Source organism: Triturus cristatus, chromosome 6, assembly GCF_964204655.1.
Source record: "Triturus cristatus chromosome 6, aTriCri1.1, whole genome shotgun sequence".
NCBI classification, from domain to species: Eukaryota; Metazoa; Chordata; class Amphibia; order Caudata; family Salamandridae; genus Triturus; species Triturus cristatus.
The window spans coordinates 1,922,015,493-1,922,024,506 of record NC_140589.1 but is presented as its reverse complement, the minus strand read 5'-3'; the positions used below and the strand labels follow the sequence as shown (position 1 = coordinate 1,922,024,506).

At 36.3% G+C, this 9,014-nt stretch overlaps 1 long non-coding RNA gene across 1 annotated transcript; it reads left to right on the top strand.

The window, feature by feature from the left end:
- Positions 1–7,905: 7,905 nt before the first annotated feature.
- Positions 7,906–8,678, top strand: LOC146822478 (uncharacterized). The gene is made up of 3 exons (XR_014963316.1): positions 7,906–7,966; positions 8,469–8,538; positions 8,629–8,678. It is a non-coding gene; the product is annotated as an uncharacterized LOC146822478 (long non-coding RNA).
- Positions 8,679–9,014: the final 336 nt, after the last annotated feature.

The following is a 9,014-nucleotide window of genomic DNA, read 5'->3' as shown; positions in this document are numbered from 1 at the left end:
GGGAGAATGTCTGCATTGTCAGCATTCCGTCCATCATTTGTTTGTTGTAACGCTTTTCGCCCTAAGTGGGATGGGTATTCCCAGACGTGGGACCCGTGCTCACTACGCCACTGGAGTCAAGCTATCCTGGCTGATGACGGCTGATAGCCAGAAACCGGTCCTAGGATGCTTGATTCCGGTCCAGGGAAGACATGGCTTGGCAGTTCGGGCTGGACTGTTCCCATGAGGCACAGGGTCAAGACTGATTTGCATATGGCCATGTCTGAACTGGGGTGGCGTAGTGGGCAAAAGAACGATGGATTTAACCCAGATCTCTTGACTGGGGGAGAATGTCTGCATTGTCAGCATTCTGTCCATCATTTGTTTGTTGTAACGCTTTTCGCCCTAAGTGGGATGGGTATTCCCAGACGTGGGACCCGTGCTCACTACGAAACTGGAGTCAAGCTATCCTGGCTGATGACGGCTGATAGCCACAAACCGGTCCTAGGATGCTTGATTCCGGTCCAGGGAAGACATGGCTTGGCAGTTCGGGCTGGACTGTTCCCATGAGGCACAGGGTCAAGACTGATTTGCATATGGCCATGTCTGAACTGGGGTGGCGTAGTGGGCAAAAGAACGATGGATTTAACCCAGATCTCTTGACTGGGGGAGAATGTCTGCATTGTCAGCATTCCGTCCATCATTTGTTTGTTGTAACGCTTTTCGCCCTAAGTGGGATGGGTATTCCCAGACGTGGGACCCGTGCTCACTACGCCACTGGAGTCAAGCTATCCTGGCTGATGACGGCTGATAGCCAGAAACCGGTCCTAGGATGCTTGATTCCGGTCCAGGGAAGACATGGCTTGGCAGTTCGGGCTGGACTGTTCCCATGAGGCACAGGGTCAAGACTGATTTGCATATGGCCATGTCTGAACTGGGGTGGCGTAGTGGGCAAAAGAACGATGGATTTAACCCAGATCTCTTGACTGGGGGAGAATGTCTGCATTGTCAGCATTCCGTCCATCGTTTGTTTGTTGTAACGCAGAATTAGAAGGCAGCAAAGAAGAGTGATAAGGATGCCAACAATGGTAAGTAATGGGCGGGCTTAAAGCCCCTTTTTAAAGATCTTTTTCCATATTTGATGCAATAGGTCATTGCCAAGCAACAGCGCACGTGAGCAGGCTTGATCTAAAATAGGTTGCTGCCAAGTGACAGTGCGTGTGCTGCACACGTTTGCTGTGGTGTACTGAAACATAGTCCACTTTTCACGGGGGTGACAACCTGAAAGTGAATTGCAGTGTCCACAGTGTGTTGGGGTGTTATTGAGATTCACAACAAACAAAGAACAAGAAAACTAAAATCTGTTAGTTGTCCTGAAATCATTCTCAGGTGAATTCTATCCACGTTAAGTGTCTCATGTATGCCTTACTATAATTTGGCTCAAACTGCCATGTGTCAGGGCATTTTCAAGATGCCGATAGTCTTCAGACCAAAGCTGGGCCCTGAGGCCGGCGGTGTGACTGGGGAATGCACTGTGGTAATTCTAGTGTCGTCCCACATCTACCACTAAAATACAGTCTGAAGCAGACACTGAACCCACAACAAACCAAGAGACAGAAGTCCGGTAGGACAAAAGCAGGGTTCATCAGCAACCAAGCAGGGGCTCCACAAAAATATTCTTTCACACTGAAGTGCACTCCAAGTGTTACACATGGCACAACAGACCTGCCAACCAGGATTTGACACTGTGCACAACAGGTCACACTGGAGGTTTACATTGCAGCAGTCAGGGTAAATGGCATAGGCTTGTACCCATGTTTACTGCCACTTTAGTAGATTGGGTGCTGCCGTCCAATATCGCATTTAACTTCCAGACCCAGGGTGTTACTTTCTACACCATACACTAGCGACTTACAGGCAGGTTGAATGTGCCAATCAGAGATAAGCCAATTTAACCAGGGTTAAAGGAGGAGCATACTGGTTAGCAAAGGTTTTGTGCACAGAGTTCTAAAGCCAGCAAAGATATAGAGTCCAGCAAAAGGTGAAACGTCCAGGGCACTCATGCAGAAAAGTAAGATTCCCTTCAAAGGCCTATTGGCTCACCCATGTAAAGTTTCTCTTCTGTGTGCTTACCCAGTCCTTCCTGCTAACATGTAGCACATGAGCCTGAGAAATGGAGGCCAGTGGTATCCATCTTGAATGCTCCTGGCTTTGCACAAGATGGAATTGCGGGGTCTTTGTTTCCAGAGAGCAGAAGTGTATTGCTCATATTCCTGGGTCCGGAGTGAGGAGACTGTAGCATCCTGTGTGCTGCCTTTCCCTGTGTGCCTGAACTGGCGTCTGGAAAGCTAAGACTGGAATACTGAGATGAATAATGTAGTAGAATGTTGGTGTGTGGTCTGCAGTGGTAGCTCGGAGATAGGCACAGTTGAGAATGGAGCCATAACTGGACGTACCAGGCAGTCACAACCTATTTGTTGTCTTGTTTCTTTGTTTGGTATGAGGTGTGTTAAACCTCATGTCTTGGCCTGTCACATATTTTCTGTGAATCCCATTTGTTGCCATTGAGTGTCTTTGTGATTGTGAATGATAATTCCAGTTGTTTATATGCAATTGACTAGCCGTTTTTGGGTCTCGACTACGCAGCGCAAACTGTAGAAGCAAAAGACAGAATGTAGAGCAAATCAAACATTCGCCCCCAGTCAACAGATCTGGGTTAAATCCATCGTTCTTTTGCTCACCATGCCACCCCAGTTCAGACCCAGCCATATGCAAATCAGTCTTGACCCTGTGCCTCATGGGAACAGTCCAGACCGAACTGCCAAGCCAGGTCCTCCCTGGACCGGAAGCAAGCATCCCGGGACCGGTTTCGGAGCATCACCCCATATCAGCCAGGCTAGTCTGAATCCAGTGGCACAGTGAGCCCGGGACACACGTCTGGGCATACCCGGCTGTGGAAGCTATTTTCCTTCTGCTCCCTAATACCAACAGCAAGGCTTGCTCAAGGACACCGTCCACATGGCACATAATTCTAGCGGTGTTTAGCCAAAATATCGAGTTTTAAATTTCGACCTACAATAATATCGTGTTTTTAATATCGTAGGTACAGAATATCGAAGTCAAGAATATCGATGGACAGAATATCGATCCCAAGGTAAGTAATATCGAAGTTAATAATATCGAAGTAATTAATATCGATGTAAGTAATATCGTAAGTAAAAATTTCGATGTCAATAATATCGATATTTATTTAGTGTAATGTCATTTAATATGTATTTTATTTGTATATTAAAGATTATTGTATTGTATTTTAATACATTTAAAAATAAATGTTTAGAGATTTATAATTATTTTACATTTAATTTAGCGTTTTAGTATCAGAGCGGGTTGTGGGTTTATAGGGGAATAGGGTGGGAAGTAATTTATCATAATTAATGAATTAATATGTATTGTTTAATTGGTATTTATGATTAATTAATTGGTAATTAATTAATAATTGGTAATTAATTGATTAATTAATTGTTAATTAATTATTAATTGTAAAATTATTTTATTAATTAGTTAATTATATACATTATAATTAGTTTTTATTATTAATATTTATTTATTGTTATTGTTAATTAATTAATTGTTAATTAGTAATTAATTGGTGATTTAATTTTATTAAGTGATTAATTGATAATTAAATTAATTATGTGAATTTTTATGTGTAGTGGGTTGTGGGTTTATAGGGGAATATGGTGGGAAGTAATGTAATTATAATTAATGAATTAATATGTATTGTTTAATTGGTATTTATGATTAATTAATTGGTAATTAATTAATAATTGGTAATTAATTTGATTAATAGATTAATTAATTTTTAATTAATTATTAATTGTAAAATTATTTTATCATTTGGTTAATTATATAAATTATAATTAGTTTATTAATAATATTTCTTTATTGTTATAGTTAATTAATTAATTGTTAATTAGTAATTAATTGGTGATTTAATTTTATTAAGTGATTAATTCATAATTAAATTAATTATGTGAATTTTTATGTGTAGTGGGTTGTGGGTTTATAGGGGAATAGGGTTGGATGTAATTAAAATGAAATAAATAATGATATATTTTATTTATTTGTAATTATTATTAATTAATTGTGATTAGTTAGTTAAATATAGTAAATATAAATAATTGACTATTGTATTTTATTTGTTGTTATTGCTAATTAATGTATTGTTAATTAATAATTAATAGGTGAATATTTGTAATTTCGTAGTTAATATGTATTAATTAGTGAATTAATAACTATATTAATTATAAAGAATGTATTATTAATTGTAAATAAGAGATAAATTGATATTTAAATCTATTGTGTATTTTGTATGTGTAGTGTGTTGTGTGTTAAAGGGGGAATAGTGTGGGATGTAATTTAAATTTATTTATTTAAATATTTATTTTACATAATTGGTATTTAATAATAATATTTTTTTTAAAACATTGTTAACATGCAATTTTTTTATAAGAAATTATTGAATTGGTTATAATGTTCATAGAATCACTATGCTATCTAGTGCTTTCCCAACTGTTTTACTATCTGGAGTGGGAATAGTAATTTTTACCCCTACGCTATCCAGCGCTTTCCCTACTGTTGCACTCTCTGGAGTTGGAATAGTAATTTTTACCCCTACGCTATTCAGCGCTTTCCCTACTGTTGCACTCTTTGGAGTTGGAATAGTAATTTTTACCCCTACGCTATCCAACCTTTTCTCTACTGTTGCACTGTCTGGAGTGGCAATAGTGAATTTTACCCTTACGCTATCCAACACTTTCCCTACTATTGCACTCTCTGGAGTTGGAATAGTAATTTTTACCCTTACGCAATCCAACACTTTCCCTACTATTGCATTCTCTGGAGTGGGAATAGTAAATTTTACCCTTACGCTATCCAACACTTTCCCTACTATTGCACTCTCTGGAGTTGGAATAGTAATTTTTACCGCTACGCTATCCAACGTTTTCCCTACTGTTGCACTCTTTGGAGTTGGAATAGTTATTTTTACCCCTACGCTATCCAACGTTTTCTCTACTGTTGCACTCTCTGGAGTGGGAATAGTAAATTTTACCCTTACGCTATCCAACACTTTCCCTACTATTGCACTCTCTGGAGTGGGAATAGTAAATTTTACCCTTACGCTATCCAACACTTTCCCTACTATTGCACTCTCTGGAGTTGGAATAGTAATTTTTACCCCTACGCTATCCAACGTTTTCCCTACTGTTGCACTCTTTGGAGTTGGAATAGTTATTTGTACCCCTACGCTATCCAACGTTTTCCCTACTGTTGCACTGTCTGGAGTGGGAATAGTAATTTTTACCCTTACGCTATCCAACACTTTCCCTACTATTGCACTCTCTGGAGTGGGAATAGTAATTTTTACCATTACGCTAACCAACACTTTCCCTACTATTGCACTCTCTGGAGTTGGAATAGTAATTTTTACCCCTACGCTATCCAACGCTTTCCCTACTGTTGCACTCTTTGGAGTTGGAATAGTAATTTTTACCCCTACGCTATCCAATGTTTTCCCTACTGTTGCACTCTCGGGAGTTGGAATAGTTATTTTTACCCCTACGCTATCCAACATTTTCCTTACAGTTGTTTTTGTTGAAGTTGGACTAGTAGTTTTATTGTGTCTGATATTTAATATGTTTTGTAATATTTTAGCTATTGTAATATATAATTAATAATAAAAATAATTCAAATGAAAAATATTGATTATTATTTGCTATATGTAATTGTTTAATATTTATTAATGTTATTGTTTTATGTGTATAGATGTATTGGTAATTTAAATAAATATTTAATAATTTATATGTTACAGAAATTATTATTAAAAGTAATTATTAAGTAAGTGTATATATTATATATTATATATATATGTTTAATTAAAGTTTCATTTAATTATATATATTTATTATACATTTTACATATTATAAAATATATTTAATTATGTTTCTTTGATTTATAAGTATTATTTGGTTTATTTTACATATATTTTTAAACTAAAAAAAAAAACGATATTTTTGAATTACGATATTTTTGACATCGATATTAAATTATCGATATTTTTGTACTTACCATGTTGTAGATAGGATGTCGATATTCTTGACCACGATATTTTTGTTGCGATATTTTTGTAGGTCGAATTTTTGTCTTTCGAAATTATGTCATACAACCAATTCTAGCTTAGAAACAGGCATTATTGCCAAACCATATGTAGAAGAGGCAAAGCTTATGTGTCCCTGATTGTACAAATATTGCAGACAGCATTTACCGTTTCTAGTGCATTGCATTAGTTTGGAAAGTCCCAAATGTCACAATAAAAGGACACATGGGAAGAAAGATCCCCACCATCTTCACTAAGCAGGAGTCACGCAGTGTTGACCTCTCCGGATTGGCCTGCTGTTCAATAAATGTGTAACCTGCCGAGTCTGATGATTGGCAGGTGACACCTCGGTCCATCATTTCTGAGAAACTGTTTTATTCTTGTGATTTTATTGGACATGTATTGCAATGCCTTTTTGTGATTTTAGGCAATAAACGATTAAGTGAGACTTCTCCTTTTCAGACACTTGGCTGCTGGCTGCCTGTCCCTGTGCTGCACGTATTATTATAACATTTTCTCTTTCATCGTATGTGCTGACGGAGTTTGTATTTATTTCATGTGGGATTCTACATGACCAAGGACCAGCCTACATCAGCCTCCACCTGAACTTCCACCAAACCTTCAGATACCTGTACTCTGCCTCCCTCACTCACACACACTCCCTGCACCCGCCAAAGCTACAGTGGAGGACGATCCTTCTCCAACCTCGCCGACAAGTCCTGGAACAACCTTCTCCTTTACCTCCGAACATCACCCTCTCGCCTGGATTTCAGAAAGGGACTCAAGAACTGGCTTTACAACTGATCCTATCAAGAACCTAGAACCTCACTGACCTCTGTTAGCCACGCTCTAAAAATCTGAGTTGATTGATTGAAAGATGCTGTGGATGTGGATCTCTGACATATTATCGACAGACACATTATCGAACTACACAAATATCGCAACAAATATATCGACATCAAAAATATCGACATTGTATACTTATTTAAAAAACTACACTAATATCGACACTACAATATCGTAATACAATTATATCGATCACACAAATATCGCACACATTAATATCGAAATACTAAATATCGACATAAGTTAATAAATATGACACATGTCACAAATATCGATAACCAAAATATAGACATCAATAATATCGTTTTTTTAAATATATCGACAATTCTAATACTAATAAAACCAATACTTTCAACAACATAAAGACAATATTTTACCAAAACATACATTTTCAAATGAGATTCTACTTAAAAATAAACATAACATTTATAGCGATCTCTATATTTAACAACATAATAAAAAAAAACTAAAATAATTATCACATTGGCATTTCGAACACATTTAAATAAAATTAGTACACATTATAAACAATCTTTTTATATATAAAAATTTAAAACTCTCCTCCTTTAAAACTAAATATACTCTTACTTAGCATTTTCCATAAAAGGAAACCAATTAACTAAAAAAAATTCAAACCATCCAATAGAAAGGCCACATACAGAAAACAACCAATAACATTCAAGAAACAATTTGAAACCACTATATAAACCAATTAAAACAAGTGTTCCACGGTGCCTTAAACCAAAGCATTGAACGAAGAAGAAGCTCTACTAAACAGAAGAAACCTACATCCTATTACTATTCTAAAAACGTAAGTAAATATTCTTTTCTAACTAAACTGCCAAATTAAACTAAAACACTAATTTATCTTTACTCAAATAAATAACTAACTTATATATTCCATCTCTTTATGTTTCCACTACAGATATTACTCCAAACAGCTAAAGAAAATATTGAAGATTGCCAGAAAAGACTCACTAAAAAGTAAGTATACTATCAAAATACTTTATAAAATATTAATTAAATCCTACTCAAACCCCAAAACATCCTAAACCCCTAAACAAATCCATGTTCTCTTTTTTAAATTGTAAAAAACCTGTATAAATTAACACCTATAGTCTATACCACTGGGCATGAGGGTAGGCTCTGTTTGCTTAGTGAGAGGTTAGGCTACTGCATCTTATTTATTAGGCAGGAGGGGCACATAGTAAGAGGGGTAGGAGACGGGGGTACATTGACATGTGGTGGGGGAGGGGGGGTAGAGAACTGGGTGGAAAGGTTGTTCATTCTCCTGAATAATTGGTCTTGATGATAAATGTGTGGTACTTCCGGGACAGATGAAGGTGGGAGAATGTTTTTTGAATTGTTAATTTGTAAAACAATAAAATAAGTTTCTTCAATAAAAATATAGTCTATACCAAACAGCAATACCACCCCACTTAAAAAACTAAACCAACCACAACAATAAATGTTCTTTAACTTTCAGAGACTAAATCAACTAAACAACATTTTTGCGACAAACAACATCTTCATTCAAATACAACAAAAAAGACTTGGTAAGTATATATAAAAAAAATGCTTTTTTGCTAATTTCATATAAAGATATAAAGTACTATAGCATATATTTTCATATACATTTTTTCCAGAATTGTAACACATCACGATGACAGAAGAAGCCCAATTTATAACTTCGCAGAAAGGAAAATTCCTATTGTGTCACATGGGTTACACATACACCCAAGAAAAGCAGACGGACCGAAAAGTGAACTGGAAGTGTACTAAATATTATTCTAACAAATGCTACGGCCGAGCAACAACAAGAGAAACAACTGTACTATATACAAGAGAGCATAACCATCCACCCAATCTCTCTGAAATAGAAGTCAGATCAACTCTTGAAAATATCAAAGAATTAAGCACAGGTTCACAAACTGCTACAAGTGTAATCCTAAAAGAACTATTACCTAGAGTGCCCAAAGAAGCAAGAGGCCAATTACCATCAATTGCTTCTATAAAAAGAACTATTGCTAGG